The following is a 27,758-nucleotide window of genomic DNA, read 5'->3' on the forward strand; positions in this document are numbered from 1 at the left end:
CTGACCTTTTCTTCCACCATGGCCAATTCTGAACAGTGGTAAAATTAACAAAGGAGGACCAAAGCGTTGGACACCCGAGGATTCCCATATATATGTGCCACCATACATACATTGTATCACACTAAAATTCTGCAGGCCCGAAGCAGCAAGAGCCATCCCACCACTCTTGTTCGGGGTGTCGCTGGGCTCTCACTATTACTGCTTTGTCCTGTTAACTAAGCAAGAGGGAAAGAAAGAGAACAACACAAATGCATCTATTGGGGAAACTGAGGCACAGATGAAAAACTCCCTAAATTATTAGATGTCCCATTACAGCCCTCCGTCATGGCTGTTGTTTGCCTGGTTTAGGAGGTTTACAACAACATTACATCCCAAGATCAGTAATTGCTATTGCTTGCCAAAGGGCTTCCATTCCACTTCCATTCCAGGCCACCACAGGAGGAACAGGGTTGTCCTCATGGGATCCAAGGGAGGTTCGGAACCACCAACCAGGTATTTTGCTATGGCCCTTCTGTGTCTATCCAGACTATGCACTGTCTCCAAGGCACCTCCCCTTCTGCCACATTGACTCGGGCCCCTTCAGCCGCTCGAGCTAGAGAGAGGCTTTGGAGGTATTTTTCCTCCTCCTAATTATGATTATCCAGATAATCCCATGGACAGCTGGAAACTTGGATGGTCCAGGCAGGTGGCTGGTCCACAACCGAGGTCCACGATACCATGACCAGAAATCTAGGGAGAAACATGTTTTGAGCTGATTGGCATGCGCCCATTTTAATTTGCCAGGTAGCTGGAGCTGGTACACTACCCAGGGAGATGCGGTTCACAATGGCGTACGGACCCACCCACTTGGTGTCCCGAGTGTGGGCTGCCTTCCCCAGCTTTTGAAACATTACCATATCTTCAATTTGCCATCCCTGGATGTCTTTAACAATGATTCCCTTACACTTGGCCTTTTCTTTATCTAAAGCAGCCTCTATGGCTTTGCAGGTTTCACAAAGCTCCTCCCTCAACTGGGCAAAGCTGAGACTTTTTGATTGTGGCAAACAGTAAATGTGATTATTGGTAAACACAGTACTTACATTACATTTACATTTGTTTATTAATGGGTTGCTAACACTTCCATCCTCCCAAAACACTTCTTACAAGGAATTAACACATACACATTGCCCATTATACAGTACTTTGGTCTCATTATCCAATTCATCCCACATACAGGATCCTAGTGAAATGTCTTTACTACAGGGCTCTGGAGCAACAGGCAAGGACAAGCACACCCACTTTTCAGGAGTCCATTCGGTACAACCCCTGGTGTCCAATAGCTTCCCTGCCTCCCCAGCCCACTGGCTCGAGGTCTGGGGTAGCCAGAAGGACTCCATGTGTCATATGAGCAGTGGGCTAACTTTCCATATCCTTGCTTTCAGAGCTTGTTGGTGTGCGTTTTTAACAATTCCCCCAATTAAAAGGCCTGGCCTTACTATACTAGAAATATATTGCATCCATTCTTATTGATAAGTATCAAACAGTGATTTTTTTCTTTGCTTTAGCAAGTGTATCAAACGTTAGTGTTTCCTGATATTACCCAAAACATTTTATGTTCAAGGTGAACAAAGCAAGTATCTGCATTTCAGTACATCCCATAACTATAGCAGTATGTTTTTTTATTTCATTGTTTCTGTATTAGGCTGTCCTGTAACTGGGACAGAGAGCTTAATTTATTCTTAATTACCTCCAGGTCTACAGTATTCATAATCCCTGCTCCAAAACCAATTCCTCTTAATATGGTGTTTGCTACCTGAGGATGTTTCCCTGCAGTATTTAATACACAACAATGCTAGCAACAAGACAAACACCACAAGACAAAACATAGAACACAAAATACAAATTCTATTGTGACAGTAGATCATGGTATTTTGCGGTTGCTCTTCAGCTGGTGTCAGTTTTTCTTCATTTTCTGAAAGACAAAAATGATATGTTTCTACCCCTTTGGGGGCGGCAGATTATTGTTTAAAATATTCCTTTCTTTTACAAATACCCTGCTGATGCAGGCAAAACAGATGAATTACCGTTATATTTTTCTGTGTTTGTTCTATAGGCAGCCAGGTTCAATGGCTTCTACCTTATCAGTTAGGTAATTTGCCCTAACACAGAGGCTTTCTGGCTTGCTTTTGGATTCAAAGCCATTAGCAGCTCAGAGACTCTGTCATAAAAGGGACACAATCAACTTTCACCAGAGTTCTGATTACTGTTTACTTTCAACTCGTGCTTTTAAAACATACAAAAATCTGAAAAAGAAAAAAACAATCTATTGTGGCTCCCTTTGGAGCCCTAATAGGATTTTAATTAAGTAGCATGTATGTTTGCATTTCTTTTACCCCTTCTACAATATACACTGCTCTGTTTTTACATAGTTGTGTATAAATTACATTCCCTTTATACATTTGGGGCAGTTAATTTCCAATAGAACCCCCTTATATTCTTTTAGCAAATTTGACTAAATTAACCATAGTCAAATGACTTCAATTAGATAGTCTCTTTACCTGAATTATTTACAGACATTCCTTTGGAAAAGGGCCCATTTTTCCTTCAGAATGGCTGCAAAGAAACAAGAATTTTCTTTTCTAAACACTTTTTCCTTTTTAACACTGTAACAATGTTTAACTGCCTAATTTCCTCCAGCCTCTGTAGAGTTAACTTCTCACTCTCTTTCCTTAAATCACTTGCTTATCTCCCAAAATGACACCTTTCATCAACTCAGATTTTACCATTCCAAGTACTGTTTCAGGGATCTGAATTTCCCATACTTACTACTTCCTGTACTCCTGCCACTATACTCTCAAGGCTTCCAACCGGTTTTCCAATTTCTTTGTCTGCTGCCTGCCTGTGTGTCTTGGGCCCCATCCTGTTTTTCTTGCGACCATTTTTTTCCATGGGTACAGGCTTTGTTTCATTACCAATTTAGCAAGGAGGGTGGGCTCCTCAACTAGCCCCCACCCCTCCTGGTCCCTTTCCTTCAAAATTGTGAAATCACCACAATATCACTTACAAGAAATACTACACTGCCCAAACTCCTATATACTGTTGGTTTAACAGAGCAAGATCCGTTTAAAGGAGTAACCTTTTGAACCAAGTATCATCTTTGGATTGCTTCCTTTTAAACATTTTCTACACTGGTGCTACCACTATTTGCCCACACTCCTATATCCTTCAGAGTTGGGTTTCATATAGAAAATACCACCTGAACATATTACTTTATGAATCTCTTTTACCTTTATAACTCTTCTGTTACAATCCGTTAGTACAGCTCTTATGGTCTTTTAATCATTTGAGATTTAATGTTCCTCCACCGGCACCGGGGCTTACAATGCTCACCCCCTGTGGGCTGGAGGGAGAGATGCTAAGCCTCCCTCTGTATTACTCGGTAATACCACTAAGGGTCCATACACCAAAACCTTTCCCAGGCAGAGCAAGAGACCCTATGTTCTCGTCTTCAACTCAGGCATGCTACGGCTAAGGGTGTATGCACCGAAGATTATATGCATGGAGTGAGACTCCTTGAGTCATAGATTCATAGATTCATAGATACTAAGGTCAGAAGGGACCATTCTGATCATCTAGTCCGACCTCCTGCACAGCGCAGGCCACAGAATCTCACCCACCCACTCCTATGAAAAACCTCACCCATGTCTGAGCTATTGAAGTCCTTAAATCATGGTTCAAGACTTCAAGGAGCAGAGAAGCCTCCCTCAAGTCAACCATGCCCCATGCTACAGAGGAAGGCGAAAAACCTCCAGGGCCTCTCCAATCTGCCCTGGAGGAAAATTCCTTCCCAACCCCAAATATGGCAATCAGCTAAACCCTGAGCATATGGGCAAGATTCACCAGCCAGATACTCAGGAAAGAATTTTCTATAGTAACTCAGATCCCATCCATCTAATATCCCATCTCAGGGGATTTGGCCTATTTACCCTGAATATTTAAAGATCAATACTTACCAAAATCCCATTATCCCATATACCATCTCCTCCATAAACTTATCGAGTAGAATCTTAAAGCCAATGGTCCCTTCTGATCTTAGTATCTATGAATCTACCCTATGAATCTATAACTCGCAACACAGAAACTAGTAGAACACAGAAAATAGGTAGCTCTGGGTATGTCTACACAGCAAGTAGACACCCATGGCTGGCCCGTGCCAGTCAACTCAGGCTTGCAGGGCACATGCTTTGGGGTTGTTTCCCTACTGTGTAGATTTCTGAGCTTGGGCTGGAGCTTGGGCTCTAGAATCCTGTGAGGTCTAACACAGTGGATATGCCCTCCTATAATTGTCTGTAATGGTGTGAACAGTCACAAGAATGAAGGGCTAGTGACCATTGGCTATGGCAGAACAAAACACTCCTAAAGGTATGTAGCTCCACAAGAACGTGCCAATGTGCCCTAATGCTTTTCCAGCAGGTGTACAGGGTGTGAATTATCTCTCAGCCCAGCAGATGTCACCCTCTGCCTCTCTGCTCTGCCAACCATGTGTGCACCATATAGCATCCCTGATTTCCCTTGCCCACTGGGAATTAGGACCAGTGTGCACTGGGATCCTGCTGCCTGTACACAGTTTGTAAACCAGGACTTGTCTTGTGTCCACTTGGGACAGAAGCGCACCCCCTCACAAAGTTTATGGACTGTGCACAGCATGCAACGATCATGCAAATGGTGTTGGCACATTGGCATCAAGATGGGTGCATAGGCAGTGCCAATGAGATTTTAACATACCAGATGTGCACTCCGTAACCATTCTGCAGCAACTGAGTTTTAATTGAATTCTCTTTTTTCAGTGTCATTGATGTCGGGTCTGGTTTCATTAGCTAAGTTAGGAGCAGGAATGCGAGGTCTGCCAAATAACAGTTGGCACAGCACATCATATCGTTTCTGGGGAACAAAATCCTTTCTTCCCCCTTAAGTACAATCCCGATATTCTCAGCACTCTGGTGTCATCGCCAGGTCATGAGCAGCCAGACTAGTAGTCAGAGCCAGAATCCATGTCATGAGACAGGAGTCAAGAGTCATCTGGGTCAGGATACCAGGACGTTCAGAAAGCAGGAGCCAAACTGGTGGACAGGAACCATAAGTCAGATGCCAGGAAATCCAAGAGCAGGAGCAGGATGAAACCAATTGTTCAGATAACTGCCTGTTCCAGTGCTGCATCATGGGTCCCAGGTGTCAGAGAATGGGTTCTCCTCTGGGCCTAGCTCCTCAAGACCTGTGGGTCATGTTATCTGGTATCATGAACCTTCCCAGTATTTCCTACAGTGATATTTGTGATCAGCCTCTGTGGCCCACTAAGCCCTGCAGAACAAGTGAATAGTAACCTTTTCACTTCACATACTCACCCCTTTTTGCAGGAAAGATATTATAATGTGAGGTTTCAAAGTAGCAGCTGTGTTAGTCTGTATTCGCAAAAAAAAAAAGGAGTACTGGTGGCACCTTAGAGACTAACAAATTTATTTGAGCATAACTCAACTACAGCTCACTTCATTGGATGCATTATAATGTGGGTACCATCAATGATTCCTACACAGTTCCTCTGAAATCCAGCTATTAATTCCAGAACTTTGCATATGGTAGCCACTCATGGTTAGATCACAGTGTTAATTGCCTCACAAATCTACACAACCACATCCTGACAGTCGAGTTTCCAATTCCAAACTGGTTTGCAATAGACCAATTGTTGTCTGAGGTTGCCAAGTTCCACAGGGCAGTAGCCAGGCCCTTCTGCACTGATTTGGTTTCCCTGAATTGGGTGTTCTGGCAATGGAAGTTTGGTGCAAGCTCTTCACACAGCTCCATGAGTGTCTTTTCCTCATTTGGAAGTTCTGCTGCCACTGCTGGTCATCTCAGGTTTCTAAAATGATATGATGCCAGTACACCATGCTGATTCTCATGCATCAGAAGTGATGGTCCATCCATGGGCATACCGTGACAATACTAGCATTCACCACAACTTTTCCATGGGACCCAACTGGGTTGTCATTCCCCCTCACAGTCAGCCATCTTCAAGTTGTCAGAAAGTCTTGTCCTGATTCCATCCAGCATCTTACCTGTCACCTACTCCACTGCATAAACATTTGTCTTGCAATAAGGAGCAGGAGGAGAACCAGATCGTCATCCAGTTGATGGAGAGTGAGCAGAAATTGCCATCGAAAATGTGTGAAAGCAGGGGCCAATATCAACAGCACACAGCAAAGAGATTCTGTGAGTAAGTGCCTGTGCACAGAATCCTGGGAAACCAGTCCTGAAATGGTAGCCCGAAAGTTGCATAACAAAGTGGCTGTGAGGACATGGGTATATGCGTTGTGACAGACCCAGACTGTTTGGGCGCAGGAGTCTGGCAGAAGGAAAACATACTGGACACTGGATGAATAGTTTTCTGTTCCCTGAGTAACCAGGGCAGGGGCTGCTCCAGAGCAGTCAGGAAGGTGCTAGAAGCAATTAAGTCAGGCAGACTCCATAAGACACCTGGAACCAATTAAGAACGGATTAGCAGCAATCAAGGGAAACAGGCTAATCAGATCACCCAAAGCCCATTTAGAACTGAGATTAGTTTAAAAGGAAGCTCCTTCAGAGAGGCCAGCTGGTAGGAGCTGGGAGTAAGAAGGTGTGTTGTGGGAAGACTGGGAGAAAGAAGGGGTGCAGTGAAAGAGCTGGGAAGACAAGCATGGTCAGATACCAAGGAGGGTGCTAGGAGGAGCCATTTGGGGAAGTAGCCTAGGGACGAGCTATAGCTCTGGTAGTATAGGAAAACTACCTGTTGCTGCTGCCATTAGGGTCCTTTGGCTGGAACCCAGAGAAGGGGGGGGCCCAGGTTCTCCCCAACCCTCCCCACACCTCTACAAAAATGCTCCCTAAGTAGGAAGACAGGGACTAAACCATGGCTCTTACAGGGGTAAAAGTAACTTAAAGAACTTACTGGTATGCTGGAGTCCTGAGTGGGAGGGGGGTCCTCAACCAGAAGAGGCATGGCCTGAACTGGAAGAGGCGCGGGGCCTTTAAATCCCCAGGCCCTTTAAATCAAGATTTAAAGGGCCCCGGGCTCCAGCTGCGGAAGCGGCAGCTGGGAGCCCTGGGCCCTTTAAATAACCCACGGAGCTACCAGCTGCAGAGGCGACTGGGAGCCCTGGAGTTCAAGGGTGATTTAAAGGGCTTGGGGCGCCGGCTGCCACTACCGCAGCAGAGTCCAGGGCCCTTTAAATTGCTGACAGAGCCCCAGGGGCTCCCGGCTGCTGCTGCTACCTTGGGGCTCTGGTGGAGATTTAAAGGTCCCAGAGCTCCGCTGCAGTAGTGGCAGCTGGGAGCCCCTGGCCCTTTAAATTACTGCTGGAGCCCCGCTGCTGCTACCCCGGGGCTCCAGCAGCGGGGCTCTAGCAGTAATTTAAAGGGCCCAGTGCCCTTTCAATTGCTGCTCGAGCCCCCGGCCACCGCCACTACCCCGGGGCTCCAGCAGCGGGGCTCCAGCAGCGATTTAAAGGGCCCAGGGCTCCCTGCAATGGCCAGAGCCCTGGGCCCTTTAAATCACTGGCCTGGGAAATCCGTCCAGTACGTCACGGCATACGGGCTTTTGCCAGTACACTGTAGCAGACCGTACCATCTTACTTTCATCTCTGGCTCTTACACCAAACCCATTGATTGCGGATGATGAAGGTGGCTCAGTAAGCAGTAACCCTTACCTCTAGGAGGGCAGAGAGGCTACACTGAGGGTCACAGCAAACCTCTGAGGGAAACTCTAACCACCTAGAAGTGAAGGACCCCCCAAGGCAAAGCCGAAGCTGTGCCATAGTGTGTACAGTGTCCAGCACAGCTTACTTATGTGGACACTTGGCATGGGTATAGAGAACATGCGCAAGCATGTACATGGTCAAGTAACCAAGTATGCGCACCAGCATAGACATAGCCTTAGATGTAGTTGATGTTCATGTAGCTGTTTCACAGCTCATCAGAGTGTAAACACACATTTTCTCTCTATAGTGGAGGTGGAAATACTGTTCCTACCATCTAGAACAGCCTTGATGTTACTCAGAACAAAAGGTAACTTTATTGCTTTTTTTCATATCCCATCCTTTTTCTGTGGTCTGATTCCTAATGTTCTTTACAGTAAATAATCCTACCCTTTAGTTTAATAATTCACATCTTCAGCTCTGTCCAGTTGTATCTACATTTAGTATACATAGCATAAGAGACAAATGATATAATCTGCAGGGTGCACAGAATGTAATTTGCTACCAGACGCTCTCTGATGTTTTGGTAAGAATATTATATAAAAATAGTTTTGTTGTACTGAAAGTAATAATTAGGTTCTTTGTGATAAATTAAAGTTAAAATGTTTCTTTAATTCTATAATTGTGCTCTGAAATGCATGTGTGTTTTATTTTAGCCACAGTTTACTATTGCAGCAACTCTTAATAAATGATGAAGAAAATGAATGGTCAATGAGTCCCAGAAACCTTGAGCTCTTTTTCCCATATGAGCTCACTGCATTCAGCCCATAATTAAAAGTTTGCTTTAAAACAAATGGTGCTGTTGGCCAGACATAGTGCCACCACCAAAGAGCAGCGTGTAGCAATTCAAGCTTGGACTTTTAAATCCCAGGTACAGTGCAAAACCACTTCTAGAAAACTTTTCTTTAGATTCAACAGCATTAATACCCCCAAACAATTACATTTGGGACCACTAGAACTGCTGCTGGGACATGGGATGCCAACATGTGAAAGCAAGAATATCCCAGGAAATGTGGGTGGGTGGAGTGTCTCTCTGGCACCCATATCATGGGCATCCACATGATAATAGTGGAATTGATATACAAGTTTTTAAAATTCTTTGAAATGATATCTGTGGAAGTCTGCTGAGCTCAAGAAGGCTGTCAAGCCTGATGTTCAGTCACATGGTCAGCAGTTTAGCATACTTCTGATTCACTTGAGAATGATCTTGCTTAGTAATAATACTATTACCAATTTCCCCTCAGGGTGTCATCATGAGTGCCAAGAGAACCAAACCCTTTTAGATATATGGTAGAATACTGTGTGAGACGCTTGCCCCAAACATCATGGCCATATGCAAACCCCACTGTTTTCTTTTTATCCCCACAGCCATATCACTTACTCAGGCCTTTATTGTAGCCCATCTTTACTACTGCAACATCTTGCTTTCTGGCCCCCCAAAAATATATATTTGCCCCCCACTCAATCCATATCAAATACAGCAGGTAAACTCATCTTCCTTGCCCCTTGATTTGATTGTGTAAGTCCACTCTTCAGATCCTTCCATTGGCTCCCTGTCTGCCATCACAGCAAATCTGAGCTTCTGGCACCATCTTAAAAACTCACCACAACTCCGCTCTTCCCTGTATGTCCTCCCTTGTCAAGCTTCACATTGTCCCCATCACTGTCGCTCTGCCAATTTCCCAGCTTGGTACTCTCATTTGTATGCTTCTCTCACAAGCACCCCCGTGCCTTCTTCCACATAATGCCCGATTTATGGTATGACCTCCATGAGTTCATGCACAATGTATCTTGGCCACTTTTAATTCCATTTTAAAGAACCACTTCTGCTTACAGTGAATCATATTGGCATATACAGATTATATATACATTTCCTGTTGCCATTCTCCTTCCCCTAACCTCTGTGCTTGGGCTATAAACACCTTGTATCAGCAACCATCCTTCTGAATGTATGGAAACTGCCTAGCATGTACACCATTTACATTCACAATAAACTCAGAGGTACTAGTATAGGCATTCCAAGCATTCGGACCCGTATTTCTGCTCCTTGCTGGTTCTCAATAGAAACTCAAATACACATCTAGTAAAGGAAGATTTACCAAAACTGGCAGAAAAAGAGTGGGCATGTGCCCTATATATAAGGTTGTAGTATCTAGTTACAGGAAGGAAAGACCAGAATTCCTAACTGAGCCCCTAGAGGGCAGTAGGAGGAAAGATTAGAGCAGTCTGAACCCTGGTATATGTTTGCTGCTGAAGGTATGTCTCCAGTACAAAATTATTTCAAAATTATTCTATTTAACTTTTCGGAAGCTATTTTATACATTTGGTCTTCTGTGTCCCCACTAAAGCACGTGAATTCAGTGGATTGTGTCCACAGTACCAAGGCTAGCATCGACTGTTGGAGCGGTGCACGGTGGGAAGCTATCCCACAGTTCCTGCAGTTCCTGCTGCCCATTGGAATTCTGGGTTAAGCTCCCAGTGCATGATGAGGCAAAAACATTCTCACGGGTATTTCTGGGTATGTGTCATCAGAAAGCTACTGCAGACAATCATTTCATACCTTTTGGGCGTGCCGACACCATACTGCTTTCAGCAGATTGTGCACTGCTGTTCTCTTGCTACTGTGAATCCACCTCTCCAACTCAACTGTGTTTGGCCATCGTGAACCAAGCAGCACAGCTTCCACCGCCAACTCTGCTCTCCCACTATTGCCATGCTTCTGAGCTTCTCCACGTTCTCTGTCTTGGGCTCCCACCTCCATGAGAGCCACAGAAGACAATCATTTTCCACCGTTGTTCGGCTACCGTGAACTGAACAGCATGGCTTCCACCGCCAACTCTGCTCTCCTACGTTTTGCGCCCTTTTTCCAGGATTACCCATGAAGGCACCATAGTCATGGAGCCTGATCAGATCTCTGCTGCAGTTTTGACCATTGTAAATACATTGCGCATTATCCAGCAGTATGTGCAGTACCTGTAAAACCGGACGAGGAAGCAATGACAGCGCAATTACTATACTGATGAGGACATGGACACAGATGGCACAGCATGAGGCGATTGGGAGATCATGGTGCTGTTGGGCCAGGTTCATGCCGTGGAATGTCAATTCTGGGCCTGGGAAACAAGCAGAGACTGGTGGGACCGCATAGTGTTGCAGGTATGGGATGATTCCCAATGGCTGAGAAACTTTTGTATGTGGAAGGCCACTTTCATGGAACATTGTGAGTTGCCGTCCCCTGCCCTGAAGCGGAAAGACACCAAAATGAGAGCAGCCCTCACAGTTAAGAAGCGAGTGGCCATAGCCCTGTGGAAGTTTGCAACGCCCGACAGGTACCGGTCAGTCAGGAATCAGTTTGGAGTGGGCAAATCTACTGTGGGGGCTGCTGTGCTGCAAGTAGCCAACGCAATCGTTCACCAGCTGCTATCAAGGGTAGTGACTTTGGGAAATGTGCAGACCATAGTGGATGGCTTTAATGCACTGGGGTTCCCTAACTGCGGCGGGGCAATAGACAGAACGCATATCCCTATCTTGGCCCAGGAACACCGGGGCGGCCAGTACATAAACCGCAAGGGGTACTTTTCCATGGTGCTGCAAGCACTGGTGGATCACAAGGGACATTTCACTGACATCAATGTGGGATGGCTGGGAAAGGTGCATGCTTTTCACATCTTCAGGAACTCTGGTCTGTTTGAACAGCTGCAGGAAGGAACTTACTTCCCAGACCAGAAAATTACTGTTGGGGATGTTGAAATGCCTATAGTTATCCTTGGGGACCCAGCCTACCCCTTAATGCCATGGCTCATGAAGCCGTACACAGGCAGCCTGGACAATAGTAAGGAGCAGTTCAACTATAGGCTGAGCAAGTGCAGAATGGGGTGGTAGAATGTGCGTTTGGACATTTGAAAGCGCACTGGCGCAGTTTACTGACTCGGTTAGATCTCAATACAACCAATGTTTCAATTGTAATTGCTGCCTGTTGTGTCCTCCACAATATCCATAAGAGTAAGGGGGAGACGTTTATAGCGGGGTGGGAGGTTGAGGCAACTTGCCTGGCAGCCAGTTTCACACAGCCAGACAACAGCGCCATTAGAAGAGTGCAGCAGGGCGTGCTGTACATCAGAGAAGCTTTGAAAGCCAGTTTCATGACTGGCCAGGATACGGTGTGAGAGTTGTTTGTTTCTCTTAAAGTTACCCACCCCCTATATATATATGAAAGGAAATAAAGTCACAATTGTTTAAAAAACGTTCTTTACTATTTGTTGCACAAACGTTGAGAAATCAGAAGCTAGATGGGGGAGAGGAGGTATTGGGTTAGGGGGGTGGCAGAGGAGGGAAGGTCAAGTCCAGAAACCATATCAAAATTTAGGATATGCCAGCTTTCTGCTGCTTGTGCAATCCTCTGGGGTTGACAGTGTGGGTTCCCGTAGGCCCCTCCCCCCCCATCCTGTATTCTTGGGCGTCTGGGTGAGGAAGCTATGAAACTTGTGGAGGAGGGAGGGCGGTTATTTAGGGGCTGCAGGAGCAGTCTGTGGTCTTGCTGTCTTTCCTGCATTAGGACAGGTTTCAAAGTAGCAGCCGTGTTAGTCTGTATTCGCAAAAAGAAAAGGAGTACTTGTGGCACCTTAGAGACTAACAAATTTATTAGAGCGTAAGCTTTTGTGAGCTACAGTTCACTTCATCGGATGCATCCAATGAAGTGAGCTGTAGCTCACGAAAGCTTATGCTTAAATAAATTTGTTAGTCTCTAAGGTGCCACAAGTACTCCTTTTCTTTTCCTGTATTAGACCCACCATACAGCGGAGCATGTTAGTTTGCTCCCCCATGATCTTGACCATAGCATCCTGCCTGCTGTTATCATGCACGTCCCTCCTCTCTTCATATTCATGTAACGCTTTACGCAACTCCGCAATCATTTGCCTCCACGCATTCAACTGAGCCATATCAGTGCAGGAGAACTGCATGAGCTTGGCAAACATGTCGTCCCGAGTTCGTTTTTTCCTCCTTCTAATCTGGACCAGCCTCTGGGACGGAGTAGATAGGGGCCTCATTGAAACATTTGCACCTGCTGCAGGAGGAGAAAAAGGGAGGGTAGTATTTTAAAAGATACATTTTAGAGAACAAAGGAGACACTGTTTCTCAGTGAAACAGGCAATTCATAGTACACAGCACATGTTCTTTCTGTACAAGGTCTCATTTTGCCTTTTATATTGAAGTGCCTGCCACTTTGGTGTGAGTAAGCCATCAAATGCGGCCAGGCAACAGAATTCAGCTTGCAGGCAGCCTGCAGGCTCTCTGGGATGATCGCTTACACATCCTCACACTGTGGGGCTCCGATGAGGCTCTGAGCAGGGATGAGCCCTTTAAACTAAACGCGAACGGCCCAGCGTGGCTGGGTTTCCCCCCACTCCCCACCGCGTGACTCTGATCAAGCTCTCACTCACCAGAAGTGCCTTCTCTAGGATCATGGTCCAGGAGCATGCTTTGGGAGTAGGGGGATACTATTGGCTCCAGTGTTAGAAATAGTTCCTGGCTAGGGGATAAAACGGATTCCCCACTTGCCACCTGTGCACTGTCCTCCTCCTCCTCGTCCTCCAAAAACTCATCCTCCTCGCTCCGTGCTACTCCCCCCTTTCAGGTATCTATGGACTCTGGTGGGATAATGGTGTCGTCACCCCCCATAATTGCATGCAGCTCACGGTAGAAGCGGCATGTATGGGGCTGTGACCCAGAGCACCCGTTCGCCTCCCTGGGTTTTTGGTAGACTTGTCTGAGCTCCTTGATTTTTGTACGACACTGCTCTGTGTCCCTGGAGTAGCCTCTTTCCGTCATGGCTCTGGAGACTTCAGCATACGTATTTGCGTTCCTTTTTTTGGAACGTAGTTCTGCCATAACAGATTCGTCTCCCCAACATGCAATGAGATCCAGTACCTTCCATTGGGACCATGCTGGAGTTCATCTGCGAATCTAGGACTGCGTGGTCTCTTAAGATGGTGGAATCTGCATGGTTGCCTGTGACGGTGGACTGTGCTGATGGTCACCTGTGCTGATGGTGACCAAACAGGAAATTCAAAAGTTCCCAGGGCTTTTACTGCCTACCTGGCTAGTGCATCGGAGTTGAGAGTGTTGTCCAGAGTGGTCACAAGGGATTATTCTGGGATAACTCCCAGAGGCCAATATTGTTGAATTGCATCCATGGTACCTGTAATCCGGAACTGCGATCTCGACTTTAGCGCTACTCCACTTGCCGAGGTGAAGTACAGAAATCAGATTAAAGAGTCCTTTAAATTAAAAAAAAACTGGTTTGGTTGAGTGGACGGAACCAGTTTTATTTCGAGGTAACTCGGCTAATTCCGAAATAACTGCATACTGTAGACCAGCCTGAGACAGTTGACTTGTCCTGCATTGCCTTGCTCAGAACAAGGAAGTGCCATTCAAAGCAGCAATCCATGCTTTCTCAGATAAGTGTATGAAAGGGAAAGTATTAAGCACTAGCATTCCTGCACTGCAAAGAAGTACCAGTAACATTGCACGTATATTGCTCTCTGGATCCCTCGAAACATGCAAGGAAGGGAGAAAAACAATTGAAAGACTCAGTTCCTCTCCAAAACACATGGGAAAAGCAGTAGCAAATCCACACACTTCCTAACAGCAAGATGTATGGAAGATAGAGCCCACTGTTTTCCACCAGCATAGCCTGCGGGGGGGGGGGGGGCGGGCGGGGGGAGGTAATGCTTTCTGTCACAGGACATACTGTCCCTTAAGAGCAGGACTGGCCAGCACAGACCTACTGCATATAGGGCAAGCATGATGGGAAGAGAGGTATTGAGGCTGCCAAATACATAATGTATCCAGCTGCACAGTCACTGCACTGTGGGCAGCCAGTCACAAATACAGTAACTAATTCAGATTATATGGCAGAGGGAGAGAGGAAGAAATGCCAAGAAAAGACAGAGTTTGCTACAGATTTTGAATCCCATATTGAGATGAGCATCTCGTAAGCAATCTGTTACACTGATAAATATTGAAGCATTCTAATGCAAACATTAAGTTATCATCCTTCCTTCTGTTCTTCCAATTTGTCTGGTATTTTCTTCCCACCCAGTTTTAGTTCCTTAATAAGTCATTACCTATTGCTTCTAAATCGCTTGATGCCACCTGAATCTTCTGTATGGAGCTGACATTTCTCACCTATATTGATAAGAGGTCAGAAATAGCTCTCAGAATGGGTTTTTCCATTTTTCTTCCTTCCACCTGTACCTCTTCGGTTCTATTTTTTCAGCTCTTCCCTTCCATTTTTGCCTGTTGGACCTGATTTGGAATGGAAGTGAATTTTGCTGTTGCCTTCACTAAGAGCAGGACTGGGTCTTTTCTTCCTCCCTTGAACTGTTTCTCTTGTCCATTATCTGTAACTGTCACTTCATCTTCTACTAATTTCTCTCTTCATTCAGTTTTGACTTTTTGCATCTGTTGCACTTGATTCCAATAGAGCATGGCATGCAATAACTTTAAAAGGGAAATCTTCATCTTCCTTTCAAACAACCCTTTATTGCAAATTGTAACTACTGTAATTTTCCTTCTAGATGCAGAATCTGCCTGAGAGTCACAAGCTAGCAGGGAAATTTCAAACATCACAGTGCTGGGGACAAGCCTGTGTCATGTGTACTAGCTGTCCGAACTCAACATTTCTGACCTCCTCATCCATGCCCGGCCTGTATTACTGTAGTGCTTTAGATTTCGAGGGATTAGCTTACCTACATCAAAGGACTCCAAAACAATATTCCTTAGACAGAAAGAATATAAAAACATAGTTCTGCATTATAAGTGTAGGGTATGTCTCATACTGGTGTGGTGAAGCTTAAATAACATTTAAGTGCTTTGAAGTGTATAAATGGCAAATATAGTATATAGTTACTATTGTTGGCCATCAGGAATTATTGCCACATTTAAAAAGAAACAACTCCAACTCAATAGAGCTACAAAACTTATTTTGGCATTACTTGCCTGTGTTTGCAGGACTCTGGTCTTAGTGATTGTCTTGCCCTCTAGTGGCTAGTCTAAACAAGACAAAGAATCCTAATTTTTTTCTCTCTCATGGTAGAGGACTGAAGTCTGAAGCAGAATATCATTAATTCCAATCCCCACAGTGCGACTTAAACCATATTTGACCTGGACATATATGCAGCGATACCTTATACACACATGCAAAGAAATAAACAAACTAAAATAATGAATACTGTAACTTCCTAAGAGTGGCAATAAAACGTTTTAATTGTATAAGTAATTTGTAGCAATGTTGTATGCAGTGTTGTTGTAGCCACGTTGGTCCCAGACAGGGTGACAAGGTGGGTGAGGTAAAATCTTTTATTGGACCAAATTGTGTTAGTGAGTTGATAAGCTCAAAAACTTGCCCCTCTTACCAACAGAAGCTGGTCCAATAAAAGGTATTACCTCACCCACCTTGTCTCTCTTATAGTAATGTTAGTAATGCATGGCAAAAAAAATTACTAAGGAGCAGTTTCTTGTAATTAAAGATAATACAAGATTTTGGTTACTAAGTAAAAACAATACTAAATTTTAAAATACTAAGAAATTTGTTTTTTTAAGGTCCTGATCCTGCACACACTTAAGAACATGATAAATATCATGTACTTATGTAACAGAACTGAGTAAATAATTGATTTTTTTTCAATTTGGTGTGTAAACCGGCCAAAAAATGGTTAGTTTTTTTACCAAAACTGATTTTGTTTTTGTTTTACTCAATGAAATGAAAAACTGGGGAAAAAATGCATTTGGGTCAAATGAAATGTTTTGAATGTCAATTTTCATCTACATTTCTTTTCAACATTTTTTGTTTTCAATTTTTTTCAGTTGAAACTATTTGCTGAATTTGACCCTACTTCATGAATAATTTTTGGTGCCCCCCAAAATGCATTTTTCTGAAAATTTACTATTTGTCACTTTTTTTTTTTTGCCATGTAGTACTGTTGCCCTTTTTGTGAGCACTAGCAGATTGAGGTCTTGCAGGTCAGCTTTTCTTTGGCAGAGGAAAAAATTGGTGATGCAGAACAAAGATCTCTTGTAGTGTAATTGACTTCTTTTCAAATATAGCCCTGGACCAGAAGTGGCCAAGACACCACAAAGGCAATTCCTTCTTGCAGAAACCTCAGCTAAGACACCATTGTCCAGCCTCCAAGAAGCTTCTTTCTTGATCTTGGTTTCTCTTGGGCCTTGTATAGACTAGGATTTAAAGGCAGGATGTTAGCAAATGTTGGCATCACACATGCTAACATCCCACCTCTGAGTCCTAATCTAGACTAAGCCTTGGACTTTCCTGTTTACCACACTCTATGCTTCCAGCTTTGGCCCCTGAGTTTTTCACCTTGGTAACCTCCAATGCAAAACTCTTTATCTCTGAGCATATGGTCTGGTAAGATGAGCCTGGGAGTTTATTCTCTTTTTGTGAAGCTGCTCTGAAACACAAATGAACCTTAGGGCTTGTCTACACAATGCTTTAGTCCACACCAGTGGGGTGTAAATTCTAGTGTGCTCTAGCATGTTGCATACCAACTGGACTGTGTGGACCTCACTAGTATGCACTAAAAGCAGGACTACATTAATGCACTCTGGGAGTTTGTAATATGCACCAGTAGGGTCCATATGGGCCTGTTTGTGCACTATGTACTCGTGAGGACTAACATTTACACCCCTCTGGTGCACCAAGTAGACAAGCCCTTAGAATAGGTTTAACTGCCCACTTAAACAAAGGACAGTAATTTAACCCACACATGGAGAATTTCATTCTGAGTTCTTTAATACTGATCACTCATAATATGCATGGCATTAGCACCTGTTGCCATAACATGAACCATTAAAGTATAATTGACTTGCAGAATAGGCAAATCATTTACCACATCTAGGAAGTTAAACTGCTGAAATTGAAATTTATTTTAATGAAAACAATCTCTCAGCATAACTTGCTGTATTTTCCAATATGTCAGCAAATAATCAGTGAGAACCCAAATCCTGCAGTGACTCCTAACTATATTTGCAACATAGTCATCTGTTAAGATCAATGGATATGACAGATGTGTTACACACTTCATAAAGCTTTTCTCTTAACTCTGGGCAATGACTCAAGTAAAAAGACTGACATCATATTACAGAGCTTAACTTTCTCGTACGCTCTTCGCTCTTTAATTATAGGTGGCACAGGTAGAGACGCCTATTGTTAAGATTGCCCAACACTTCCCAGGATACAATCCTGTTTTCAGTGGTTTATAACTTTGCCAAACTTAAAATGTTTGGACTGAAATGTTCTATGCCAGGTGTCTTCTAGGGCTGCCATCTTTTGAAAAGTTTCAGCTAGAGCAGTTCATTTGTTTCTGAAAATGAGGTTAAAGGAAAATGTTGTTTTGCCCATATTAGAAAAAACTCTGACAATCATTTTTTGAGGAGAAACTCTAACAGCTCTGTGCTTTGGAGCAGGGATTTAAAACTTGGTGGGAGGCCCAGGGGGCTATGCTGGTGTTAGGGATGTGTCTTTCACCATCCCAAATGATAAGTGGGTGAATAATGGCAGTTTGCACAAACTCAGTAGCAATCTGTTAGTTTGGCAGCTAATATCTCTGAAGATTCCATTTGTACTGGGCATGTTCCTTCCCCGCACAGTCCCTATGTGTTGATCAGACTGCACTTGTGCCATCCCCACAGAGTGGCTGAGCGTGCTCCAACCCAAGGCTGCAAGGGCTAAGCAGCACTTTACCTGCAGTTGTTCCTCCCAGCTTCCCAGAAGGCACTATAGGTATGTCTACACTGCACCCTCCTTATGGCAGGATGTGGAGTACATATACTGCACGACCCCCTAACATGGGTATAAATAGCAGTGTAGTTAGTCGCGTAGAGTAAGGACATGCCTAAATCCTGTGGGTATGTACCCTACTTGCCCAATCAATGCCTCCCCTATCTACATTGCTGTTTTTAGCAGTGTAGTGTCTCGCTGCCTCCTCTCTTTCCTTGTCTCAGGGAATGGCTCCATCAGTGGGAATAGACTCTGGCAGTGGAAAGGCAACAGCGAAAGGCACTGGCAGCTCCCTGCTGCTAGAGCTTTTCCCAACCACAGGGAGTTGCTGGAGCCTTTCTCTTTCATGGGGAGACTCCAGCAACAGGAAAAGGCTTTGTCAATGGAGATGCAGTGGGGAAAGGCCCCAGCAGCTCCCTACTGCTGAGCCTTTCCCTGCTGCCTACCCACTGCCAGAGCCTTTGATTGGCATGGCCATACACCATAGCATGGATGCAGCCTGCTTTTCACGGAATATGCCACCACAAAAGGCATGCAGCAGAGTGTATCCTATGGCACGAGGCACCAGAACTCAGAGCAGGGAGACTGTCTGTCCGGTGATCTCAATGCTGCTGTTGGTGGTGCCCACACAGCATGCTTCACTTCAATGCAGAGGGATGAGAAATTGGGGAAAAGGGGATATAAGCTGGGGCGATGGTTAGGAGCAGGAGACAATAAGAGGACAGGGATGGGAGCACAGGGAGGCAGCAGATGGGGGAGGAGGGAAATAGATATGAAAAAAGGAGGGAGAAAGGCAGGAGAAGCGAGAGAATGAGGGAGAGGAGCAGGAGGATGTGAGGGGTAAGGAGGATAGAGAAAGTGTGGTTGGGGGGATTGCAGAGCCAAGAGAACTGCAGCAAAGGAGGTAATGGACAGGAACTGGGGGACAGGGGAGATAAGACCAAAAGGGAACAGGGAGATTTGGCTGTGAGGCATGGGGCAGAAGGGTCTGTAAACAGTAGGCCACACTTCCTCCAGAAACTGGACTTAAACACATTATTCCTGAATCTCAACAATCCTTTGCTGTCTAGCAAATAGCTGTGAAATCCAATAGCAAAGTGTCTCATTACCCACTAGTGGCTGATCTACATAGAGGATAACAGCTTACTACTGCTACTGGTTACTCCGTTAGCTCAAGTAGCAGTTGTCTGTGCTGTGACTCTTTTTTGTTGTTGAGGTTTTAAGGCCCGACTTGACAAAGCCCTGGCTGTGGTGATTTAGTTGGTGTTAGTCCTGCTTTGAGCAGGGGATTGGACTAGATGACCTCCTGAGGTCTCTTCCAACCCTGATATTCTATGATTCTATGTGACTCTAAAAAGCCCAGCCCTGCTGATAACCTATGAAAGGAGATCATATGATTCCACATGCTGGAATTCTTGTTTTTTCAGTTTTTAAGATTTTAGAAAACCTAGGAAATTGCATTAAAGAAGCTATGTTGCACCTTAATGATCTCTTAAAATCAACACATCAAAATTTAGGAATTGCCTGTGACACCTTAATTCAGCCCTTTTGAGTATGCATTATGATACCGTCTTTATTTAGATGATCACATATGATTTTTTTTTCCACAGCACCCCTGCCTCATTCAGTGCAAAGGATGGATGGTGCTCACTGAATGTATAAGCTATTCAATATTTATCTTTATCATCATTCAGTGCATTACTGTACACTATCCAAACCCTGCTCTGAATATTATTAATTTCTCGTGGGCATTTTTACGATGTTCTTGTGGTATCTTAGGGTATATCTATACTGGAGCTGGAGGTATAATTCCCAGTTCAAGTAGGCATACCCTCATTAGGTCTGACTGAACTAGCATGCTAAAAATAGAAATGTAGCCCTGGCAGCATGAGTAGTGGGAGGGGCTAGCTGCCACAAGTAGGTACCTTTGGTGTCAAACATGATTGTTTTCAGGTGTCTAGCCCTCCTGCTGCTCATACTCTGAAATGCACTAGCTGGGAGCATACCCATAGTTCTTCACAAACATTAATGAATTTATCTTCACAGCACCCTGTGAGGTGAAATGTTATTGTAGTCCCCACTTTAATCTGGGCATCTGAGGCACAAAGATGAAAGACAATTGTTAAAAATGTCCTCTCTAGGATGACCAATTTGGGGAAGTCTATAGCCCTGTTTTTTGCACAGTACTTACTATTTTATGTGTGTTGAGAGCAGAGATCCCACTGAACTCAGCTGGAGTTGAGTGCTCAGCACTTTGACAAATCAGACCCCAAGAGTCTCAAGTTGGGTACCCAGCAAGTGAGGAACACAGTGGCCACCTGGGAATATTTTGGATCATGAGTTGCCCAGCACCATATGGGAACTCTGAGGCAGAGGGAGGGACAGAGTCCAATTCTCCAGTGCAGCATTCAACTGCCTTAATCATGAGATCATCCTTCGCTTCCTGCAGTCCCACACACCTTCCCATTCCCAGTCTGGTATCTAATGAGGAAGGGATCCTACCGACATCAGACTTTTTCACTCCCTAACCCTGAGTCATCCCTGGAGAAGGTCCATCCTGTGCACTGAGTGAGGCAGGGATCCTGTGGAAAAAATAGTGCGTGATCATGTAATTAAAGACTGTATCATAATGCAGATGCACAAGGGAGCAAAATTAATTTTGCACAGGCACCTTAATTCTTGCATTACCTAACATGAGTGCTTGAATTTGGAACCCTAACACTCTTCAAGCATAGGTTTTTATTTACTTTCATACATAGGAACAATTCAAAACTGACATTAATTGCATTTTTGGCAGCTGAGCTCCCCTTTAATCAGCTTATTTCAATACAGTGGCAACTATTGACCGATTTTTTCGGTTCATTTGCTGATGGTTATCCAAACACCTTCAGGATACCAAAAGGGAAAATGAAAATCACCAGCCTGTGTTTCAATATTGCCACATGGGTCTCACAGAGGCACCCCAGTCTCCCACAATTTGGTCCAAGAGACCTGTCTGCAGTTTTGAAGTAATTGGGAGTAAAATACTTAAGAAATATAAAGTTCTAGAGCATACCTGAAGGTGGGGTCCCAAAGAGATACCATGAAGGCAATTTCTCTGTGTTTCTGAGGCATGATCCCCACAGGTGGGAAATGTTTAGAAGGGACAGGAGTGCCAGGGATGTGGCTTTGCACAGGTACTTAAGCTGTGTGGAGAATGGAACCTAGAGATGGGTGGAGGAAGAAGACAGCCCCATGGAGAGCTGGCCCCTCCATGCCACGCTGCTGGTCTGCCATTTCCCCAGATCTGTGTAGCCTCTCCTTTGTCTTCATCTAAGGGATTAGTGTGTGGACATTCTTCAAGGTAGCTATTCAGGGTTTATCGTAAACCAATTTCTAACTGATTAAGCTAAACCGAAATAAAGCCGGTTTAAAATAAACCCATGCAGCCTTTTGCACCAGTTTAACTAAATCATTGTCAAATTACACTTTAATGTAAGTTGGTGCAACTTTCTCATGTAGACAAACCCATAGTGTCCTGTGTCTCATACAGCCAAGAAAGGTTCCCAACAGGAGCTGCTGCTATTTGAAGCAGCATTAATTCTTGTCAGGATATCTGGAGGGCTTGCTGGGGATTCAGATATTTATTATTTATTTATGTATTTATATTAAAGCCAGAAGGGGACCATAGGTGCTGACTGGCTGGAGCACCCACAGGGAAAAATTGGTGGGTGCTCTGCACCCACCGGCAGCTCCCTGTCCCGCCCCAGCTCACCTCCGCCTTTGCTCCGCCTCCTCCCCTGAGCGTGCCTCTGCATCTTGCTTCTCCCCCTGGCTCCCCGCGCTTGTGCCGCACAAGCTGTTTAGCAGCGCAAATTCTGGGAGGGAGGTGGGAGAAGGGGGAACGCGGTGCGGTCAGGGGAGGAGGCGGGGCTGGTGGGGATTTGGGGAGGGGTCCAACAGGAGCATGGAGGGGGCGGAGTTGGGTGGGGACTTTGGGGAAGGGGTTGGATGGGGGCAGGCCAGGGGTGGAGTCAGGGCGGGGCCGGGGCCAGGTGGGGTGTGAGTACCCACCGGCACCGGGAAAAGTTGGCACCTGTGATTGTGATCCTCTAGTCTGACTACCTACATCATACAGGCCACAGAACTTTACCCAGTAATTCTTGCATCAAGTCTGTCTCATGACTTTCCAAAGCTTGGGGTTGACTATACAACTTTGACTTACAGGGAAGTGTTTGTACCATTATACAAGGCACTGGTGAGACCTCAGCTGGAATACTGTGCACAATTCTGGTTTCCCATGTTTAAGAAAGATGAATTCAAACTGGAACAGGTGCAGAGAAGGGCTACTAGGATAATCGGAAGAATGGAAACCCTACTTTATGAGAGGAAACTCAAAGAACTTAGCTGGTTTAGCCTAACCAAAAGAAGGCTGAGGGGAAATATGATTACTCTCTATAAATACATCAGAGGGATAAACACCAGGGAGGGAGAGGAGTTATTTAAGTTAAGCACCAATGTGGACACAGGAACAAATGGATAGAAACTGCCATCAACAAGTTTAGGCGAAGGTTTCTAACAATCAGAGGAGTGAAGTTCTGGAACAGCCTTCCAGAGGGGACAAAAACTTAACTGGCTTCAAGACTGAGCTTGATAAGTTTATGGAGGGGATTGTATGGCTCACTGGCGACTGCCAGTAGCAAAAATCCCCAACAGTTGGAGACAGGACACTAGATGGGGAGGGCTCTGCGTTACTACAGAGGATTCTTTCCCTGGGGTCTTATCACATGCTCAGGGTCTAACTGATCATCATATTGGTGTTGGGAAGGAATTTTCCCCCGGGTCAGATTGGCAGAGACCCTGGGAGTTTTTGCCTTCCTCTACAGCATGGGGAACAGGTCTCTTGCAGGTTTAAACTAGTGTAAAATGGTAAAGTCTTTAAACCATGATTTGAGGACTTCAGTAACTCAGCAGAGGTTAGTGATCTATTAGAGGAGTGGGGTGGGTGAGGTTCTGTGGCCTGCAATGTGCAGGAGGTCAGACTGATCATCACAATGGTCCCTTCTGACCTTAAAGTCTATGAGCTTTTTATTGCAATCTTACTTTGGGGAAGTCTGCTGCCTTCTCTGTGCCTATGACCTGAAATACAGAATACTATAAGAAGTAACTTTGCCTAGCTCCTGAGGTCAGATAAATAAAAGGTACCAATTTAGGCCTAGTGTGAGTACTGTTGCTCCACTGACCTCCCCCTAATCAAGTTTGTATTTGGCCCAAGAAGTAGTTTATGGGCAAACTTACAGACAGCAAATGCCATGACAATTGCTAATAAATTGCAAGTAACTTTATTACTGTTCATAAATCAATGCTAAACAACTGAGTTACTAAAAACTTATTTACAGAATGGACATATTCTTTACCACTTCTAAAATTAAATTACTAGCTTTATTCTAGCCCAAATAAACCTCACCGGAATAGGAATTTACAAGCAGTCTTAAGCACTCAGTGTTGCAAGGGGTTGGGCATGCCCTGAGAAAGTGTACATACTTATTTTCAGGTAAGTCAGTAGAACTTGTAGGAGCACAAAGTGTTAAGAAGGCCATAGCACCTAATAAAACCATCCATCCATCAGACATACAAAACCCCCCAGAACATAACGAAACCTAGCCATAAAATAGTTCTATGCATAATAGAGATTTAAACTCAGTTATGCTCTCAGTAATTCAATTTCCCCCTATACCTCAATAGGGGAAATGGGCCTTCTGTTCTTCTTTGCTTCTCTATGATTTTATAAAGGCCCTTTTTGGTAGGGCAGTGTAGTGTTGTGCTTGTTTGTCATAGACTGGGATTTGACTCTGATGGCTTTGACTGGGATAAATCCCTACCACAGACAAGCCTTTAGCAACCAATCCTGCAATCATATTTTTACATGATTAACTATAAACACAAGTAGGCCAACTGAACTCAGCGGTATTACTCATGGGCATAAAGCTACTCCCATGCAGTATTTGCAAGACAGGAATCTAAAGCTGAGAAACTGAGGGAAGAAGGGTTTTTTCTCAGACTGTTCAAAACTTTTAAACACCTGCTTAACATGGACTTCTATTGTTCTGATTGTTTCATTAGACACTGAGTTAAACAACCTGACCCCTTCAGTTAGGATACAAAAGACTGAAAGTTCATTCAGGAGATGGAAGACCAATAGGTAGTCAAGAGTAAGGGGAAAGTCTGGGCAGGCCTTAGAATTAGCCCATATTTTAACCATTGCTGTAGTTGCACTAGTCTAAACCCCTTGCATACGCAAGGAAGCCATGAATTGCATCTGTAGATCTTGCTTCTGCTGGAAACCAGGGTAAGCTCCACCATGAAAATATCAGCTTTCTCTCTGAGCTGTAGTAGCTACCAATGACCAGACTTGAGACTATTCTGAGTGTGGACAAGACCTCAGTTAAAGGACATGAAAACTTTGCTGACAAATCATGTAAACTCTCCAAAAATCTAAGGGAGCCTTAAACACATGCAATCCAATGTCTTTTTGAGGCCCTGAATACCATATAAGCTCTTCCTCAGAGTTCTCCTCTCAGGAATCTTAGATTTAGCAGAAGAGCTGAGGCAGTTGAAGCCATATGACTGTTATAACCTGGGCTCTGAATCATCACTGCCTCATAAAGGCATTAATTTGTCTTTCTGGGCTTTGCTTTCCAGAAGATTCTGAAACTCTGGTACCAGGCAATACATCCTCCAAGTGTGAAACTGCAGAGGCAACACTCCCAAAGAACCACTGGTGATGTGTAAATAACCATTTGCTTGTTCTCTCCCTCTGGTAATTTAAAGCCCAACTCTTGAGAGGAAAACAAGTGTTAAATTTAAGGCAATGTGGTTGTAACTGTTGTAACTGAAGGTGGAATTTTCTCTGCTGCTGTGTAGACACTATCTACTCTGATGGGAAAAAAGAAAGGAGTACTTGTGGCACCTTAGAGACTAACAAATTTATTAGAGCATAAGCTTTCATGAGCTACAGCTTGAAGTGAGCTGTAGCTCATGAAAGCTTATGCTCTAATAAATTTGTTAGTCTCTAAGGTGCCACAAGTACTCCTTTTCTTTTTGCGAATACAGACTAATACGGCTGCTACTCTGAAACCTGTCAGGTACTCTGATGGAGGGATTCTCCCTTTGGCGTAGTTAATCCACCTCCCAAAAGGTGGTAGCTAGTTTGCTGGAAGAATTCGTCTGCCAACCTAGCACTGGTTTACACTGTGGGTTAGCTTGGCACAGCTACAACTCTTTCACACCCTACCGTACCGATGTAAATCCTAGGGTAGACCAGGCCTCAAAGTAGTTCAGTTTACAAGTTAATTGCCCTTCTCTACCACATACACATTTTAAAGATACTCTAAAGGTGACATGGCTTTGGTATGTTTTGAATTATAAAAAGGCCTGGATTATTTCATTTTTTAAATTTGTAAACACTAATTGTTTCCTGCGGTGTTTTTTGGATCAGAAATTCAGCTATCTTGCCTGGAAGAGTTATTTGTGACTGAAGAAATAGTGTAAGGATGACATCCTGGGAGGGAATAGATTGAAAGGTGAGTAACTGAGAAGGGAAGGGATTTTTAGTCACTTTTGGGTGTGCTATTTATTTTTTCAGTTTGTTTTGTATAAAATGGCAAAAAGCTGGGAAGAAATAAAATGACAGGTAAGTACAATAGGCATCTGACATGCAAAAATGTATGTTAAGACATTTGTTTAATTTGCAGAATCAAGCACTAGTGGGTTTGGAAATTGCCAGTAAGAAGGTTTGTCCATGCAGACAGTTCTGGTCCTGTGCATTTCTTTGTTTGTGTTTAGAGGACCAACGATCACCGCTTCCGATCTGGTTGTGGTGCCTATGCTAAACCATGGAACTAGCACCATTGTTGACTGTATAAAAAACCTCTTTCTAAAGTGACAATCTGCCTTTTGTCCCCAATAACCTCATTTAAAAGGCTGTACTATTTTTTTTCTCAAACTTTTTAAAAAAATCCAACCTGAAACGGATACCAAGTACAGCCATTTCAACACCAAGGCTAGTTTGGCAAATTGGTGAGCTACTGAATAATCTAGAAAATACCTGCAAAGCATTAGATAACTTTAATAACATAATTACATATGCCACCTGAGTATTAAAATAATTGTCCTGTTGCTTGGTTGCCATTAGTTACACCTCCTCTCCTTGCATAAAGGTGAGAGTTCACAGTACACGTCCTCGGAGAGTCCAAAAACATCCTTTGGCAAAACTACTGTTGACTCATATTTAGCTTGTGATCCATTGTGACCCCCGGATCCCTTTCCGCAGTACTCCTTCTAGGCAACCATTTCCCATTTTGTATGTGTGCAATTGATTGTTCCTTCCTAAGTGGAGTACTTTGCATTTGTCCTTATTGAATATCATCCTAGTTACTTCAGACCATTGCTCCAGTTTTTCCAGATCATTTTGAATTTTAATCCTATCCTCCAAAGCACTTGCAACCCCTCCCAGCTTGGTATCATCCCCAAGCTTTATAAGTGTACTCTCTATGTCAAATCATTTATAAAGATATTGAACAGAACAGGACCCAGGAACGATCCCTGTGGGACCCCACTTGATATGTCCTTCCAGCTTGACTGGGAACCACTGATAACTACTTTCTGGGAACTGTTTTCCAACCAGTTATGCACCCACCTGATAGTAGCTCAATCTAGACTGGGGGGGAAACTTTTTGGCCTGAGGGCCACATCTGGGTATAAAAATTGTATGGCGGGCCATGAATGTTCATGCAGTTGGGGTCAGGGTGTGGGAGGGGGGTGAGAGCTCCAGCTGAGAGTGCGGGGCTCTGAAGTGGGGCCAGAAATGAGGAGTTCAAGGTGTGGAGGGGGCTCCAGGCTGCGGCAGTGGGCTGAGATGCGAGTGGGGTGTGTGGGTGGGCTCCAGCTGGGAGTGCGGGCTCTGGGGTGGGGCTGGGAATGAGGGGTTTGAGATGCAGGAGGGTGCTCCAGGCTGGGATGGAGGGGTTCGGAGGGTGAGAGGGGGATCAGGGCTGGGGCAGCGGGGGTGGAGTACGGGGAGGAGATCAGGGGCGCAGGCTCTGGGCAGTGCTTACCTCAAGCAGCTCCTGGAAGCAACAGCATGTCCCTCCTCCGGCTCCTAAGTGGAGGCATGGCCTGGTGGCTCTGCATGTGGTCCCATCCGCAGATGCCACTCC

At 44.5% G+C, this 27,758-nt stretch overlaps 1 long non-coding RNA gene across 1 annotated transcript; it reads right to left on the reverse strand.

Moving 5' to 3' along the window:
* On the reverse strand, positions 1 to 27,050 carry LOC122458823. Its single transcript, XR_006279103.1, has 4 exons — positions 27,040 to 27,050; positions 15,568 to 15,573; positions 7,634 to 7,640; positions 1 to 208 (listed from the first exon to the last, which is right to left on the reverse strand). It is a non-coding gene; the product is annotated as an uncharacterized LOC122458823 (long non-coding RNA).
* Positions 27,051 to 27,758: the final 708 nt, after the last annotated feature.

Source organism: Dermochelys coriacea, chromosome 2 (assembly GCF_009764565.3).
Source record: "Dermochelys coriacea isolate rDerCor1 chromosome 2, rDerCor1.pri.v4, whole genome shotgun sequence".
NCBI lineage: Eukaryota > Metazoa > Chordata > Testudines > Dermochelyidae > Dermochelys > Dermochelys coriacea.